General features: G+C 41.8%; 1 protein-coding gene across 1 annotated transcript in view; it reads left to right on the forward strand.

Moving 5' to 3' along the window:
• The first annotated feature begins 8,673 nt into the window (after nucleotides 1-8,673).
• SCRN1 (secernin 1) overlaps nucleotides 8,674-18,857 on the forward strand; it is a 39,235-nt gene continuing 29,051 nt past the window's right edge. The window contains exon 1 of the mRNA XM_072851448.1: nucleotides 8,674-8,804. The gene's annotated coding sequence lies outside the window, so the exon portion shown is untranslated. The remainder of the gene's footprint in view (nucleotides 8,805-18,857) is intronic.

The raw sequence follows: 18,857 nt of genomic DNA on the forward strand, positions 1-18,857 counted from the left end.
TAAATTACAATTGTCTTTGTTGTACGTGCTCCCCACACCCCATCGTTTCTGCTGTTAGATAGATAGGTGGTCTATCCCTTGATCCAGAAATGCCAGTTTCAGATGGCAGGTGAGTATCAGCAGGATGAGGAGAGCTCACTGCTTTGGGGCATTCGGGAAAAGGAGCAAAGCTGGGGGAAATGTGGTGAGAGAGAGTGGAAGAATGCAGAACGGCATGAGAAATGCAAAACATTTTGTTTGCTAGATCCTTTGGCATCTGCTTACTTGGCAGAAGGAACGGTGGCAGCCACTGATGTAGGCACCGCAAATTATAAGGCTGGTTCCTGATCTGACTTTGACTAGAAATCACTGCTTCAGCCAGTTTCTATATGGATTCTTCCTGTTATGACAAAAGTTTAAATTCACACTTCCAAGGTCCATTAAAGAATATTCAGAATAGGTATGTTGCATTTGACTGCTGCTTAAAAATACATCAGCCTCATTATAGAGCTTTTGCAAAAAAATCCCACAAAAAACCCAAAACCCACCACCCCAAACCCCTTCACATGTCTTCAACACTGAATTGTTTTGGTAACAGGAAATAAACAAAAACTGCTTATATTTGTATAATCCTGGATAATTTTAGCCTGTCTTGAAAGTTAATCGTAATGCTTACATTCTGTGGCCTAGTTTTCTCCTGATACATAGGAAAAACAATTCTGACAAAATAAGGATCTTTCTTTAGCTATCCTGCTTCTGTTTTCATGCTTGTGCTTGATTACGTCAACAGTTTCACACAAGAAATGTGATTGAAAAGCTCAGCGGGAAGCTATATATCTGTTACAGGGACAAGGACCTTCATTATCCGCTCTCCCAGCCTGGATGGGATTCAGATGGAGCCTCCTTCTGCATCACATTTCTTCCTTCTGGGAGGTTCTGTTCCAAAAGCAGTCTGGTTGAGCTAGGGGCTGCACCCAGTTATGAGCCGTGTGGTATTCCTGTTCTCTTGAATCATGTAAAAACAGTAGGAGCTTGGTTTAGCTGAGAAATTTGCCATGAAGATAGAGGATAGTTTGAAACATGTCAAGTAAGTAATTTTGTGCAAGATTTCTGAAGGCCATGTTCCTGATGGAAGGCTGGAGTTTGTCCACAGGGATAGTCTTTTCCCTTTCCCTTTCCCTTTCCCAACAAAGCCACTTTTAAAACAATAGGATCTGACTGCAGAAATCTAGTGGAGCCAGCTCTTCAGAGCTCCCCAAATCCCAGTTACAGTTTCCTTTAAAAATCTGAGGCTGATGCTAACAACCACTAAGAGCTGTTCTTCATATTAGATACAATGCTTCTAATTTCTAGTTTGTGTCATGACCTGCTTAAAGAGATTAAATGACGCAGGATAATTGATTCCTCATCTGGGAGTCAGACTGAAAGCATTAAATCAATCCTGTCCTCTTACATGTTATTGCCATTGAAATTTCTTTAAAGCAGCTGCTGTTTCCTCTTCTGCCTCTTTCCCTGAATAGTGAACTAGGTAATACCTATTTCTTTTGTGTGCTTGGCCTGCTGTCTCTCTGGGAGTAAATAGCACAGCTTAGCTCTGGTCTCTCTAATCCGCTGGGATACGTCTTTAGAGAACAGGTTTTCATTCCATAAATACAATGCAAAATGTTCTTGGTGACCCTGTGTCTGTCTCTGGGTATGGAATCTATATGGCTATAGCTAATGGACTAATCATAGCTTAAAGAAAATTACGTCCTGCTGGATTTTACTCTTAGCAATGCTGATCACAATACTTGGAGGTAAGACTGGTAATGTTCCTTCCTTTTAACAGAAGATAAGCATTTACATTTGCATCCAGCATTTCAGCCCTTATGTGCTGTCATGTCCTCATTGCTATTGTAATTATTATTAGTTAAAACCTAGGCTTAACATGGTCACATGGACATTGCAATGTAGACTTGCACTTTGAAATAATTCAACGCTCTGCCTCTGCAAAACTCAGTCTGAAGCAAAGCTCCCAGACACGTGGTGCTCATCTCGCAGCTGACAACTGCGCACAAACTGCAATGGGAGCATCTATGGAGCAGAAATGGCCAACGCTCCTATTCATTTGGTACCAGATCCTGTTACTGCTAACCTAAGCCAAGTCCAGCTACCCATGGCACCCTTTCAAAATGGCCACAACCAGCCATTCACGCAGCGGGGGGGCTGTGTGAAGGCAGGCTGGTGAGGTGGGCTCTAGGACACCGGTTAATAAGCTCTGCCAGTCCCCTGCTGGCTTTGAACCTTCACACCTTGCTGCTTGAGCAGGCAGCTGTGGGAGGGCGGCACAGGGATGTGTGGGTGTCTCTGGACAGACTGGAGTGGCACCAGCCGGGCTTGTGCTGTCACACCACTGCCTGGGGGTAAAGCTAAGGGCAGGCTTGGCGAAAACACCAGGAGCCCTTACACTGGGGGAAATAGGAGAGAAAATAGAATCACAGAATATCTCGAGTTGGAAGGGACCCATAAGGATCATCAAGTCCAACTCCCTGCACCTCGCAGGGCTACCTAAAACTAAACTGTATGACTAAGAGCATGGTCCAGACGCTCCTTGAACTCTGACAGGCTTGGGGCTGTGACCACTTCCCCGGGGAGCCTGTTCCAGTGACCGACCATACTCTCAGTGAAGAACCTCTTCCTAACGTCCAATCTGAACTTCCCTTGAGGCAGCTTCATTCCATTTCCTTGTGTCCTGTCACTGGTCACCAGAGAGAGATCAGCAGCTCCCCTCTGCTGCCCTCCGTGAGGAAGTTGTAGACTGCCATGAGGTCACCCTCCACCTTCTCTTCTCCAAGCTGAACAAAATAATAGGCAGGGGAACAGCTCTCTGTACCATCCAGTTTTTCTTGGCTGATATCCACAGCCAATATAAGGAAGTTTAAAAACTCCTGGGTAACTTATTGTTGACATTTGTTTATTAAAATATGTATATAGGAATAACACACAACCAGCATGAAAGGTACAATACAGTTTGAGCTCTGTTATTTTTCCCATCTCCTATTAACTAATATTTTCCAGTTGTACATTGTGGACAAGGCTATTTACGTAAATGTGGGCCCTTTTATGAGAAGAGATATTCAGTTGTGGATATTTTTAAAAATATTTTTTTCCCATCCTTTTGGGAGTACAGGAGTCAAAAGGACTTCTTTGTTTTATTTTAGCTTGAAGTATTTCTGTTATCAGAGGTCCCTTCCCACCTGCAGCTATCTACCACTTCCATGAATAAGGAAAATGACTTAATCATTGAGGGGGTTTTTTGAAGTCAGGACTCCTTAAAGTCATATTAAAAAAAAAAAAAAAGACTGCCCAAGTTTTAAGTCTCCTGAAAAGCAGAAGAATGGAAAATGCTGCAGCAAAAACATCTGTAGCCTGGGAAGGACATGCCACTGCTCACGGTCCCCAGTGTATGTTGTGTATGGGAGGAGAAAAAAGGTTGCTGACACATGCATAACTTTTTAAGCGTACTCAGCAGACCTGTTGCTGTGGTAACTAACCAGAAGACTGTAACCTCCCCTGAATGAGTGCTATTTGCACTGCACCAGATGGCTGATAACCATGTAGCGGCATTTTCTGTCTCTTGTATTACGGTCCGATCTTTTCTCTAAGTGCTGTGATTTAATTTGCAGCAGTTTACACATAGATTATTCAGACAGGACACACTAATATAAAATATAAAGCTGCTTCAGGTATGCAGTCACTTTAATGAACTCCTGTATCACCTTCATAACACCAGAACTGGTTTTATCTTATGGATTTATGTTCAAGCTGTTGCAATTTTATGAATAATGCTAAGCTGAGAAAAACTCTATGCTTGAATTTTAATATAATTTTAATAAGGGTGACTATATAGCACAGTTACTATAGTGCATTTCTTGCAGAGGGACATGAGATGCCTTTTCCAGTTCATTGGTCTGCTACGAGCATCTCTGTACAGGCAGCATCATAACAATGGAAGCATACATGAAGATTAAACAGGATCATTGCATAAGAAAGTAATGCTGTTGTCTCTGTATTTTCTGCTTCTTTGTTGTTGTTACTGGCTTATCTTCTCAGGATGACAGATTTCCTTCTTCCACCTGCCTTGACTATTTATTATTATGAGTCTTAAGCTATTGTCAAGTATTTTAGCCTCATTGTTACAGGTGCTGTTCTAACACGCTAAAAAAACTCCAGGCTCACAGGTTTTATAAGCCAATAATAATAAATGTGTCTTGTGATACCTTTTAGAGTTATGAAAATAAGTATGCTGTCACAGGTTACTGTAAATTTAAATAAGGAAAATTACAAAATTTATGAAAATAAAGCAACAGACCAATGCTCTTTTGATAAATCCAACCATTACTGCAGAAAAAGGCAACCTTTTTGGACGGGCAATGGAGCAGCTTAGTTGTGTGGTTCAGTGCTGTACCTGACAGGTTTCTAGACACCGAGGGTAACTGCAGCATGCCCAGAGACCTTGCAGCATGCTGTCTTCTGTCCCTGTGACACTGGCTAAGCAGTTGTGTTCTGTTGTGTCACTTGTGCAATGGAGAAATGAATCACCTTCTGTGGTGCATGAGTAAGAGCTCGGCATCTAAGCCTGCCATTGTGCCTACAATGACATCTTATCTAAAGCTGCAGCCATTTACATAGATTAATCTTCAACGGTATACTTGGATAAAGGGGCTGCAGCCAGAATTTCTCTTACCTTTTTCATTTTGAATGTTCACTGAGCCCAGCAGGTGACAACTTTACTTCACATCAGAATACTGCACCTGCCACCCTCTTTCTTTGTTATGGGCGAAGCCATCTTTAATGTGGGAGAAGGACTCTCAGCTCCTATCTCTTGACTATATAAAAAACCCAGAACACTCAAGTACCATTGATACTTTTTGCTCTTTAGATTTGTTCTATGACATCAGTTGAATTTACTGGCCTATGGTGTAACTATTATCTTAGGGGCTCACAGGGTTTTTCAACAGAGTTACTAACTCTTCTGTATGTAAGAAGTTTTTTGTTCCTGTAACTCACTGTAAGAGGAATTGTTTAAGTTTAGTGGGATGCCTTTATGGGTATAGGCTTACAATTCTGACGTAGCAGCATCCAGGTACATTTGTTCTGTCTCCAAACCAGTGCTCCACCAGCGAGAACAAGACTAAGATGGTGGCTTGAAATAACAAAAATTAATACCAACAAAAGGGCTTTCTTGGCTGCCCTACCCTTTCACCAAAATCTATCATAGTACATGTTTTTAAATATAATTTCAACAGTTAGATGGTCTTTTTTACCATCTGCATTAAGCCAGCTTCTCTCCTAAACACTGTTTGCTGAGAAAACTAGTTCCATCGGTTGTATGTCTGCATGGCTACTGTCTTGCACTTGCAGAGGAAAGTATTTTGGAAATGATGAATCAAAGATGAGTGCTGCAGTATCTTGAGGATTTTGGGTACTAGTTCTGCTGAATAGGCTTTGATCTCCAACTAAGGAGGTGTTTAAAGAAGAACAAAAATAAACTGTAACTTAAGCTATATGTTGCTGTGTTTGCCTTTTGCTCTCTTCCTTTCACAGATAAAACATGGAACAAAGGTTCTTTGAAATTATCTTTTCTAAAGATGTGTCCTTCCTGCTCTCCTTCTTTGATGTTGTATCCCATTAGAAACTCATCTTTTACAGGAAAAAAACTCATTTTTTAAATATCCATAAATTCTGCTGTTATGTTGTTAAAGACAAAGAGGAAATAATCAATAGATAAGCATTGTGGCTTTGTCCTAATTATTATAATTTCGTATCTTCTGTTTATGCAGCAATCTCCATTCAAATATTTCAAAGATGCAGCTGTGAGTAAATGCTCTCCCCATTTCATGTATGAGATAATTTAATTGCCATGAGGTTACAAGATTTATCCAAAGCCAAGAAGCAAGCTTATGGCAGAACGACATACACCCCAGGCTCTCTTGATTCCCAGGACCATGCTCTAACCACTCATCCTTGCTGCTTTACACAGTTCATGACAGCTTACACAGAAAGGAAACATCAAAGATTTCTGTGTCGCCGGTATATAATTATTCTGTAGACAGTCTACTAATTCTTAGGTAGATTATACTCAGCCATAATCATCTCCAGTGTAATTAGAGAATAGACTTAGTCATCTAAGTGAGCATAATATGGGTAATGTAAGTGGCGTGTTATAGGATATAATTTAAACCCCCTTTTAAAGCGCACCTGCTCTTTTCATCAGCTATCTTTCTGATTCTAAGATGCAAGCTGCCTATGACGCTGTTCATCCTTGATGTAACTCCAGAGCAAGGAATTTGGGTTGTCATGTTCAACAGAAGTTGTTACAATTAAATTGGTATAAACTCCTCAGCTTTTCAGTGATCAAATCACCTTTCAGTTGGATATTTTAAGCAGGAGATACCCAGCCTTTTTTCTATTGCAAAACACATTGAACTGTAATTCTGATGACAGCAAACTGATAGCAGAGGAAAACAATGGTCTTGCTTAAAACACATAATGGAAGATCTTAGAGTATGAAGGGCTCCATGTTGCTAATGATCAGTCCTGCTTTTTAATCAAAAGCATTGAGCCTGAGTAATGACTTCTAAATTAGTCCCTATTCACGGTACCAATATACACCGAAAAGGTGCAGATGCCACAATATTTCACATTCACTGAGATTTAGACTGGGAACAGCAAATTATTTTCTCTTTTAGTTATATAATGAAGTTGCAACTTCTGGTCTGCAATTAAGTTTGACAGCAACGGTGTCCAAAGCTTATCCTTAATTTCTAAACACATCCAGACCTATGGGTCCTTCTGTTGCTCGTGGTGATAAGAGGAAATTTTTTTTGCTGCATATGGTTCCAGATTTTTCCTTCTAAATTTTCTTTTCATGTAGGGTCCCATATGCAGATTCTGTCTGGCTTTTTGTTTTTCTTTTGCCAGATTAATAAACTAGATCTACTGATCTAATAAGCAGTGTGATATTTAAGTATCTTGATTCCTATGTTGTAGGAGTGCATCACGTGTAGTACTAACTGAAATTTGGACTATCAGTCCTGTGCTTTCTGTGGCAATTGACTCTGCAGACATGTTAGGCTGGCTTGGCCCATGTTAATGAGTTAGGCTCCTGAAGAGAAATAGGAAGAAAGCAAATATCCTGAGGAACCCAACTCCGACCACCAAGTTGTGCAGCACTATGGAGGACATGCTGACAGGGTACTTTCAGGTAATTAATTCTGCTGGCAAAAAGCATTAAAACCTGTGAAATGAGGCAACAGCCGAGAATAAACTTCTTGGACTTAGGCACAAAGCTCTTTTATAGACTTCTGTATTTTCTGTGCCTTCCCCAGGTTCCACACTGCTGCACCAACCTAACATACTTGCTTCTTCCTGCTCTTACGCTGAAATGATCTAGTTTTTAATGCTCTTTGTTCTGCCTACGGGGTCATCCTTGCCTTTCTGACCTCCTCCCCAGCTTCCTTTTAACCTTCCCGTCTTCCCTTCAAACATACTTGGCAGTCCCTTCTCCACGCTAAGTGTCACGTCAGGGGCAGACATTGGTGGAGTGTGCAGCAAGGTTCCTGTCCTTGAAGACAGAAATGTAACGGTGCTGCTTCACACCAGCAAACCATTTGTTTTCCTAAACCAGAGCTGTTTAACCAGGTAGCCACGGACCTGCATGATTACACCTAGCAGTGAAACTATTTTCACCTCTGTATGGACGCACAGGTGGTGTGCTGAGGACGGAGCACGTGAGACAGCCCTGTTTGGGTGGGTTTGGCAAACAGAGCAGGCCAGCTGCTCCACGCACCATGGCTGAGGCATGCTGTGCTCTACACCTGGCCTCAGAGAGACAGTCAGTGCCGTCTTGCTTGGGGCCTGGCGGTGCTGGTGCTCTTGCACCCACAGAGCCGAGAGGTCCCCAGGGGTTCAGCAGCTGGAGGGGCAGGAGCCCCCCATGACACTTCACACGTGGCCAGCAGAGAAGTCCCCGATCGCAAAGTCATCCCATCAGCTTTGCAAGGTTTGGTGGACTCCTTATCTGGCGGTTTGACTGGTTAATGAAGTAGCAGCCACATTTTAAATTACATGCTTTACTTTCTAGACTTACCCTGCGTGTGAGACAGAGGAACACAAGCTAGCCATCCAATTACGTGACTAAAACCGAATACAGGAGCCCCTTCCCGTCCAACACCTCACGTGAAGGGAGCATTTGTGGTCCCTGAGACAGGCAGGGGGAGGACGTGTGCACCGCTCTCCACCCACGCATGTGAAACGTGGGCGCTTCTTCTTGGCACCGTTTCCCTGTCCTTGCGCTTCGGTGCCCTCTGCCTCGCCATGGCATTTGAGGGTACACCCTGCGGGCAGCAGGCGGCCGGCAGGAACCGGGACCGCCGGCGCTCTCTCTCACGGGGCGGGTGGGGGGCCGGGAAGACCCCGGGCAAGGGCAGCAGCGGCTCTGAGGGACGGCTTGGTGCCACCAGGGCAGCCACCCAGCTCCGCGGGGAAACGCCAGAAACGGGCGCTCCCCGAGGCCCGCGGTGACGGTGGGGCAACCCCCGCCCTGGCGACGCCGGAGGGGGGCGCGGTGGGCCGGCCGAGCGCCGCGGACCCACGGGGGGGCGGCCCGCCCCACAGCCGCGCCCGCCTCCGCCGCACCGGCCGGGACTCGCCCCGCGGAGCCGTTCGGCGGCGGCTGCGCGCGCAGGGGGGAGGGGGCGCGCGCCGCGCTTGCTTCCACCGGCAGGGGCCGCCGCCGCCAGGCTGAGGGGAGCGGAGCGGAGCGGAGCGTCGGGCGCGCTGAGGTACGGTAACGGTGCCGGTAGCGCTGCGGGGCAGGGCCCAGCACAGCAGGGCGGCATCTCCCCTTCCCCCGCCGAGCAGGGGGGCCGGGCCGGCGCCTTAGCGCTCGGTGGAGGGGAGCGCGCGGGGGCTGCTGGCAGCGACCTGCCTAGCGGGGCTCGCCCCGTCAGCGCCGGGCGGCGATGGTGGTGGTGGAGAGGGAGGGAAGGAGGAAGGGGACCGCCGGGGATGGCGGGGGAGGATGGCGCAGAGCCGATTTCCCGGAGTCGGTGCGAGCGCCGTCCCCCGGCCGCGATGTCCCTCGGCGCCTCCGCGCACCTGCTCCCGCGGCGGCGGGAGGCACCGCGCTGGCCTGGGCGGGGGCTGCGGGCACCGCGTAACATGGCTGCCCTGCAGGCCTTCCCGGCCCGCGGGGGCGGCGGCTCCGGCGGGGGCTGAGCCCCGGTGGTGCGGGTGGGGGTCCCGCGGCGAGGGGAGGACTTGGTGTTTGGGGCTGGCATCGGCAGGCGCTGTCCCCGGTTGCCTGCCGGTTGGAAGCAAGGCTCTCCGGTCGCTGTCTTCCCTGGCTGCCCTCTCTGCTAGCTGCTGCTTTTTCTTCTGCTCTTTAAGGACCTGGCATGGGTTGCGTCCCCCCTTCTTTTTTGTTTTTGAAGGTGCCTTTTCATACAGTCACCTTGAAATCTAGATGCCTTCATGTGCATTTCTAAGCATACTGTTACGCTCAGGTAGGTATGTGATGGTTTCAGTCACTGGAGCAGGCTGATGAGCAGGCATACCTTCCTGCAAGAGTCTACAAAACTGAGATCTTTATTTGTGCTACTAGAAGCTATGATTAACCTGCTTTTAAAAAAAAAAGACACTTTCTCCAGTACTGGTAATTAGAGGGGCAAAAATCGTATTAAACCAGCGTCTCAAGCAGAAGACAGCTTTGTTAGGGCCCTGATCCTATGACTGCACATATGCATAAATCTATCCCTATGAAAATTGTCCTTAGAACTGAGTAAAGCCATCCATACCTCTAAGATATGAAACTTTAATAATCCCAGAGAAATGGTCGTGCTTTGTAAATTCTGTGATGCAAACTATCTGTGTATGCTAAATTTACTCAGTAGTTTAGAAGATAATAAATACATGAACTTGTGGGAAGTGGAGTGACTGACTCATATGGTTATAGACTATTACCATTTCAGCTATCGGTCTAAAAGCTGTTTTAGAATTAGGGATTTAAAGCATCTCTAAGCATGTTCTCTAAGGTTTGTTCATAACATGCACCCCAAACCCTCCAGCCAAACAAAAAGAAACCTCAGAACAAACCCTCAATCATATATATTTAGGAAGCGTATCTCTGTGAACACAGGACTTCCACTGATTTGAGATGAATCAAGACTGAAGTCAACTTAAACCACTCCTAGTGCTGTGAACTTTTCCAAGCAATTTAGATCCCAGAGCTTACATAGGCAGTCTGAAAAGACAGGTGTTATATTGAGGCAAATGTGGTGGATGGAAATTCTTTATTGATATGAGTAGATTTTGTCCTCCCCAGGAAGTATTTCTGATGCTTAAAGTTTGAGATTTTTATCGTAACTTCCTTTTTTTGGAAGAAATTTGTACCTTTTTTCCTGATAAAATAGGGCATGGCTTAAGCTCCATTTGTTTACTCTTGCTGAGTTTGGTATTTTTGGTAAAGGGTACTGAATTTGGCTCTCCACCCTCCCCTTCAAAAGTCATCAACTGTGGATTGCTTTATACAGCTTGCATGTGGGAAAGTGTGCTAGTTTATACTAGAAGCTTCCAGTAAGAATTTCTTTATTTATTATGGACTTGAAGAGTTGTGAAGCTGGGCATTGTCCCTGTAGTCTATTGGCCTTTCTTTCTGTAAATTAAGCAGATGGAGAAATTGCATAGAATTGCTATCTATACCTGCCTCTCTGTAAGGTACCCAAATGGCTGGTTTCTGCCACAGTGTGTTGTATTATATTCTAACATTTACAAACTCTTTTGCTAGTATTGCAACACTTGCTGTTGTTTTATGTTATGTTTTAAACTAAACTGAAACTTCCAACAAGGTACTTTGATGCTTTTTATTTTACCCCTTGTTAACATAACAATGTTGCTAATTTGAAATGACTCCCAGTCAGTGTGCGTTAGCCAGTTGTGTGTGGAGGTGGACAGTCTCTCCTGTGCAGTGATCATGACCTAACCGAACCACAAAACTGGATTGTGCTGGCTCTACAAAGAGGGAAAGCTGCATGGCTGAGTGTTATGCAGCCGTTAGCGACTTCTCATTATGAAGTTGTGTGTTGTACAAAGACGCTTTAGATGCCAGCAGCTCCTAACAAGGGTCTCTGCCCCAGTGACAGAAGCAGGAAAACAGGTGCTTCTCTACGAAATGGAGAGTGTTACAAATATGACCTTAGACTGCAGGCTGGAATAGCAGCTACAAAAGGAATAGAGTTCTGTGACTGCTTGGAGACTTAATTAAGTGCATTGACATCCACTCAGTGAAAAGTCTGTATAAATAATGAATTTTCTCTGTATGCACAGCCTATGATGGAAATGAGACTGAAATGTGTTGTCTTCTGGATGACTGACCCTGATTTGTTTTTAAATAGAACTACGTTTTCATTAACATAATTCAGATTACTTGAGGCAAAAAATAAGATCCTGTCTTCTTTTGAAAGATGCCTACTTTGAAAGGTTGGATGAGGGTGTATTAGACAATTAAAATAGAACTGGTTGGTCAAGGGACTGTAAACTTTTGTAACAGCTGAAATCTTACAATTTGTTAGGACTTTAAATGCTGAAGAGTTTTACCATGCTCATTTGATGGCCAGTATCTAATTTGTTAGACAGTCTTAAGAAACCTGGCAGCTGTTGCCAGGAATATTCCAAATTTTCCCACATACAGCAAGAGAAATATTTTCAATTCTTTCCAGGCTTATTATGCATTTGCTCAGTTAAATGACCAAAGGGGGTGTACAGCTTAAGAAAGCTTTGAAATGCAACTTGATTTTATGCCTGTGTAGGGAATGGCTACTTTTTGTAATTCAAAAATAAAAGTAAACTTACTGGAGAAAATGGCCATCACAAGTCTCTGACTACAAGTTTCAGATGTTGCTCATTTTGAGCAAATTATTGAGAAATTTTCAGCATGTAGTTAATCTTAAAAAAAAAAAAAAAAGAGGGAGAAATTATGAGCATGGCTTTGCAAGTTTCAGCTTCTGCTAACTCCTCTTAGATATCTTCTCAGACACAGCTTAGAGGGACAGAGACAATCAAAGTTGAGCGTGGCACCTTCAAGTGATAAATTGGTATCATCATCCATTGGTGGTAAGGAAAGAGTCAAACAGTTTGACTAAGGTCTAATAATGAAATATCCAAATGAGAGGGACACACAGATCTGGCATGGTTTTGTGCTTTATATTCAGGAACAGTCTCTGCTTTCTAATTTCTTAATAAATGCAACCTTCCTCTCTCCTGATAAGTCATGCATTAAAACTGTCCAAATTGTCAATTAAAAAAATAACCTTTCAGTGTTTCCTAAGATGGGAACAATATTATTATTGTGCCTTTCAGTTTGCTGTCTTTGTTCTGTGTCTGCAGCTGAATGAATTTTGCTTTTCATTTCTGTTTTTGGAAACATTGCTTTTCTGCAGGATGCAGAGATCACATGTCTCTATGTGCATAAGACACTAGGCTTGATTTGTAAATGGAAATACAAGCTTGTCTCAGGCACAGGAAACATCTTAATTTGAAGGTTAAAATAGAGGTTCAAAACCAACAACTAAACCCTGAACAAAGTTTTTACAGTTGTAATTGACCTTTCTCCTGCCACCCCATTAAAAATATGGAAGAGTTGAGAATAAATAATGTGTGGCCTGTTCGATACATTCTTCCCTTCCTAATGAGACAGCCTTGATCCAAAGCTGAGCACCCTTGCTCAGATCCTTCCTCTCAGTTTTTCATTGTAAAGGTTTCTTGCACGTTAGGTCACTTACCCTTTATGGTAGCAATGAAAACAGATTTATTGAAATGTTTAAACATTACTGAAATAGTTCAGAAGTATTAGCACAGCTGGGTTTCTGTTTTATAAAAGCCCAAAATATAGTGAGGAAAAGTCATCGTTTAATACACAGAAACAAGTTGTATGTCTTTGTAAAAGGTTTAATGTGCTCTCTGGACTTTAAAAGCAGCTCAAATCTCTTTTGCGATATAAATGTTAAAGAAAATGCTGTCATCATCAGAATGCACTCAGAACTTATCAACAAGGAGTTGAGCAACCTCTGTATTTCTGGTACCTAAAGCACCTATTGCAGACCAGCTTTAATTTGAAGAAACTGTAGACGTGAGGGTGGAAAAACTAGGCTATATGATCAGTAAAACTGGTGTTCTGACCAAACTGCTATGGAGGTCTGAGATGAAACGCCAGTGTTAACCCTCCCACCATTGTTTTTGTGGACACCTGCACTGTCTTGAAAACATGATGTTGATTATCAGCAGCATTAACAATGGGTTATCTAAGATAGTCACAGGTGTGCTTGAAAAACTGGGGGTTAGGAGAGGCTTAGACTTCACCCTGTACAACACTTTGGTTATGTCTGTTCTTCAGAAAGCTCGATAGTTTATGCCAACAAAATTCTTGAAGACAAACTTAGAAAATGTTTGAAAGACGAGTTTGTGTGATGTATCTATGCAACCTCACTAAGCTGAATAAAAGTGTGTTGTTCATGGTTCCATCCATGCTGGAATGCTTGCTAGCATAGCTACGCTAAGTAATGAATGCAGCAGTTATGCTCCTAGGTGAAGGATTGGCTTGATCAAGCTGAAGTTTTGCCAGCTTGTGAATCAAATCATACCAATACAAGACAAATTTTACAGTTAAATTCTACTCATAGTAACGTGAGGTGAATGCTTTTCTGTTGTCAGTGCTGACTGCTTAGTCTCACTGAACTTTTCTTCCTTAACATCCACTTGAGCGTTGTTTTGATTTCCTGTGAAGAGGAGCTGTAATGGTGGTAGCTGACTTCTCATGTAATATCTTTTACTGGTCTGGTATTGCTCTACATGATGGTGACTGGGTATTATTGAATTTTTAGGCAAGAGACTATATTGGTGTATAAAACAAACATTTTGCATAGTGTATTAAGGGCAGAGCTGTTTGTACATGTGCATCACTTAACATGTCCTAAATGGTGCCTTGTCAGGAAAGAAGTAGCTCTATGCATAGGAATAGGTACTTCAAAATTTTTTCATTTGGTGTAAATCTTAATTAACATCAACAATGAATCTTAATTAACATTTCAGAAACCCCAGGTAACCTAACTTGTATTAAAACCGAAGGGTTTTTATATGTGACTTCAAGGGCATCTTTAGCTTTTCTTGAGATAAAGTTGCAGGGCATTAAGTTAGCAGCAATTAAAAAAGTATGAAGAGCAAATATTGGTTTGGTTCAATAAGCATGAGTTAAATTTCAAGACAGACCCTTTTTTTGACCCTGTTTTCTCACACTAATCCTTTTTATTGCCCACTGCTTCCTAGTGAGTGCTGCACTTCCATTATAAGCCTATTGTTTTGCTTTCCAATTGAAAGAAAAGACGGAGAAAAAAACTTGCTGTTGGCAAAAGCAGTTTTACTGTTTTAGAAATAAGCTTTGGAATTGCTTGAACAATAAGTTATTAGAAGAGCTTCAAAAACTGATAGTTTATAATACTGAATTTTTATTTTTGGTAATTTTTTTAAAAATAAATAAGACATAGCAACTATGAAAGCTACTGTTTGCAAGCCAGTTTTTGCACAATTTATCGCTTTGTAAAACTGGTAATTACTTCAGGCTTAATGTCTTCAGGCTGTTTTGGCAAACAAGGAAAACTAGTTGGCTTGAAGAGAGTTGATGTCTATTTCATATGGGAGGATAAAGTTATTTTTCTGAGAAGTAATTTTATTGTAGCAGTCAAATTCTTTAACTTTATAAAAGATTATTTCAGTATCAAATTGCACCTTTCAGAGAAGCAGTACATGGTGTTATTCTGGAAAAAAACCCCCAAAATCTTGAGCAAGTTAGTATGAAAATATTCCTTTCTCCAGTTCGGACTCTGACTTGCTAAGCTCAGAGTGCGTTCTTGTGGATACGTAGCTATTTCAGTTTTCCTGGGTTGGGGAGGAGGCTCCAAGCCACATGGAATAATTTATACCTGTCCCTGTTCTCCTAGGAGCGTGCCTTCAGTCTCTGGCAGTCATGTGTTCATGAGGGGAGGATGGGATTCTGCAATCTGTCCTGTGTGTCTGTTGCTATAACAGCATTATTTGTCTGTTCCTTTTTTATAAGTGAAAAATGACATCTAAATGAAGCTTTCTTTAGATTATGTCACAACCTTTGTGTACAGACTTAAAGAATTATAATTTTATTCCTCGTTGACCACTCTAAAAGTCTGATTGTGGACAAATTTTGACACTAGTAGTGCAAGTTGTTCTAATTAGAATTTGTGACCCTTCTTAATACACGTTGGCATTTGTAAGATCCTTATACTGTGAAATGGAAAATACTCTAGAGTGAAGTGTTCCAGATCTTGATATTTTCAACCTGAAGGTTACTACTTGATGTCTATCAGGATTTATGGATTAGGTTTCTTGAGGTGGTGCTAGGCAATAGCACTTCCATGTTCACCCTATTTCAGGAGTACAGTGATGTTCAGATGTGTTTATAAAGCCGTGATAATTGTTGTACCTGTTGTTTCACATTGTGATGTTTGGAGCCAGACATTGCCCAGTGGATGTTACTCCTTTCTTTCTGCATCAAAGCACTTATGAGTTCGTCTGTTTTACCATTGACAGTAATGATGATTTGTTCATAGAATTAATTTGGCTTGTCAGTCTCTAAATGAGATTTATCGCAATGAGAGAAGATCTTAATGAAAGAACTTGTTAAACAAAGCTCTTCATAGTGTCTGAACACAGACTAAGCCAAGAGCCATAGTGACCAGCAGACTCTGGAAAAAATATGACCATGTGCAATATTGCATGGTACATTTTTGTCAAATAAAAATATAGCAAGTGGAGTATATTACCTTGTGCCTGTCACTCAGAACTTGTTTTCCAACCTTTGTGCCTGTAGTGATTCTAGGTCAAGCAAGGGTGATGCCTGTTAACTACCTGAAACTGCAGCAGTTGTTATGTAGCGGCATAGCATAATATACAGCTCTATTTCCAGTGCTTTCATATGCAGAATGGTTTTGGATGTAGCCTATAATAGACTGTATGGTCCCTATTTCTCTTAACTTGCAGTGGCCCATCCATGAGTATAATGGTCTGCAATCAAATCTAGGGCCTGTTGACGTGTAGTGTAGGTTTACCTCTGTCTGCCAAAATGTAGGTCTGAGGTATGATCTGTTGAGAAAATCTGGCCTGTATACTAACGTGCTCTGTGGTAAAGAACTGTGGCTGTAAATGGGAAACAAGGTGTTCTTTGAGATCTATTTGCAGTCATTCCTAGTGTCTTCTAAGGTTTTCAGGATTGCCTTTTGTTGGAGGAGCCAAATAATCTGTGAAAAAAGAGTAGGGATTAACAGTAGATGGTTTTGTAAATTAGCCTGATTTATCAGAGGTACTGTGAAGGAAGAGTATTCTGTTCCTCCTGTAGATGAAAGATGCTTGTTTGGTATTAAGTCAGGATGGTATCTTGTGAGAGGGCAAAGAGGTGGCAAATGCATGAAAATGAGAAAGAGGACAACCTGAAGCTGAACTAAGGAAAAAGGAAGATGAAGTAGGCAAGTAGAAATGTCCTGCTTAGATAGGTAGCTGCTAACAGACTGCTTTAGTTACATGATGGAGGAAGGTGAGGTTTAGTAGTGTTCTGAACAAACACAGGTTGTGGGTGTATCTGAGAAACTGCCATCCTTGCCATATTTAAAATGAACCCAATGAGGTTCTAGAAAAAACTGCTACCGAGCAAACTGAGTAGATTTAAACTGTAGTAGACTGCTAACTAGCTTCCTTCTCTGGAAACCTAATTTAAGATCTCACTGCCAACTCTTAAAACAGTCATGTTTTCAGTACAAGGTTGTAACATTCAGCTTGCAGTGTTTAACTGTTATATACCCCCCTGTATGAAATATAGTGTGTGTTGAAGTGAACTCTAGTTATACAGTAGCTTACTTATACTTTCATACTTAAAAAGCATTACCAAAATGGCAATTTGGTTTTGGTTCAGTAACTGTTGGTATATTTAAAGGAAAAAATAAAAAACCTCCCAAATACAAATGAGCCTGCTTTATTCCAAGGAGAACCTCAGGAACCTGTAGAATATTAGATACCTACAGGTTTTTAATTCTTTTCCCTGCCTACTCAGTCTGTAGGTATGTAAAAGTCTGCCTTGCATACCTTCCAGTTCGTTCAGTAACACAGTGCTGAAGCATTCCTTCCCATCTTTTTAAGCCTACCTGGCAATATGTTTGGTATGTAAGTTGAAGAACATCATGTAATAAAAATTAGTACTGTGTATCACTTTAACCTTTCTTTCTAGGTTGTTTGTCTAACATCTCTCTGCTGCCTTATGTATTTCAAATAAATCCACTTAGTTTGTGTTTAGAATAAAGAAAATATCTTTTGAATACTGAGATCCACAGTAAGCCTGCAACTTATTCAAGATTTTGGCTGGTCTGGCAAGGCATCAGAAGACAAATTTAGAGCGCTAAACGATGACTTACCTGAAGGTAGATGTGAATACTTAGGGTGCTGGAAAGCAGTTACGTTGATGTCACCAACATGGCAAAATAAATGTACATACTCGTAATAATTCATAGCAAAATACTAAATGGTTTCATTAGTGATGAAGCTTGGGCGTTGCTCTACATGTTGCATTTCAGTTTAATCACAAATGCTCTGATGACTCGCAAGTTGTAAGAGTGGTCATTAAAGTGGGGCTTTGTCTTCGTGTCTGTCTGCAAGACACTCATCTAGAACCAATAATGTACTGAGACTTACTGGCACAATATGCAAGTCTGCAGGCAGGTGTCCTCTGCCGGATTTATTTTATCAGCTGAAGTCATTCCAGCTTACAGTAGCTTGTCTCTTCCCACTGGTCAAAACTCTGCTTGTAAAAAGGCATTGGTTTGTTTCCTAATGCATTTTCAACTCAACTGGCTGATTATTCTTGTATATAATCTTATCTAAATTAAAAGGTTGTGTGAGTTCCCTAGACAATTCATCACCCCACATTGTCTTGCGTAGGACACCTTTAACACGCATCTTCTCTTGAAGTTTTTTTGCAAGGTTGAGTGTCAGTGTGACCTGTTCATGGTCTATAGGCAAACTCTTAAGTGTTTTCTTCACAAACAATTACTACTTTATGGATTATAGCCTTTATCCAAAAGGCATTCTTTCTTTGCTTTCATATTGGAAGCCTGCTATTCTGTGAGAAGTGCGTGCTCAAATGGTGCTGCTTTAAAAAAAATTAAAAGTCAAATTTGAATGGTTTGAAAGATGTCCAAGTTAATGATCAAAACCAGCTTTGCACACACCCCCACCCCCAGTGTTGTCTTTCAAATAAATTACCAGGTTTTAGGGGGAAACTTTTGATTGTATTGGTTGTTTCTAAGGAGTCCAAATGTGTGCAGATATTTTTACTTTTTCAGGATATCGTGGAGGGAGAAGAGGAACATATTTGTTCATTTTGGGGCTGGAATTTCAGATGCAATGATAAGATCTATGAAAAAAACTGAGTGCTATTTTAATAAGCAATAAACACCCTACTTTTTTCTTTTGTAGGCATATGTGCCAGAAGTTTCCCTGAATGGTGGAAAAAATGTCAGATATGGCAATGTACACAAGACCAACTACAGTAGTGTCATAGATCCTGAAACAGTTTATATTTTTATTAATATATTGTCATTGCAAACACCTGGAATCTTAAAATGTTTATGCTATCCTATAAGCATTTTAAAGAATATTCACATTTGTCTGCATAAACAAATAAACTGCAGTCAATTAACTTCAGGCAAGAGCAGCAATGCAGACAAACCACAGAGGAAATAAAGTGCAATTAGTATTTCAGTCTCTCT

The sequence above is a fragment of the Ciconia boyciana genome, chromosome 2 (assembly GCF_034638445.1).
Source record: "Ciconia boyciana chromosome 2, ASM3463844v1, whole genome shotgun sequence".
In the NCBI taxonomy this organism is placed as follows: domain Eukaryota; kingdom Metazoa; phylum Chordata; class Aves; order Ciconiiformes; family Ciconiidae; genus Ciconia; species Ciconia boyciana.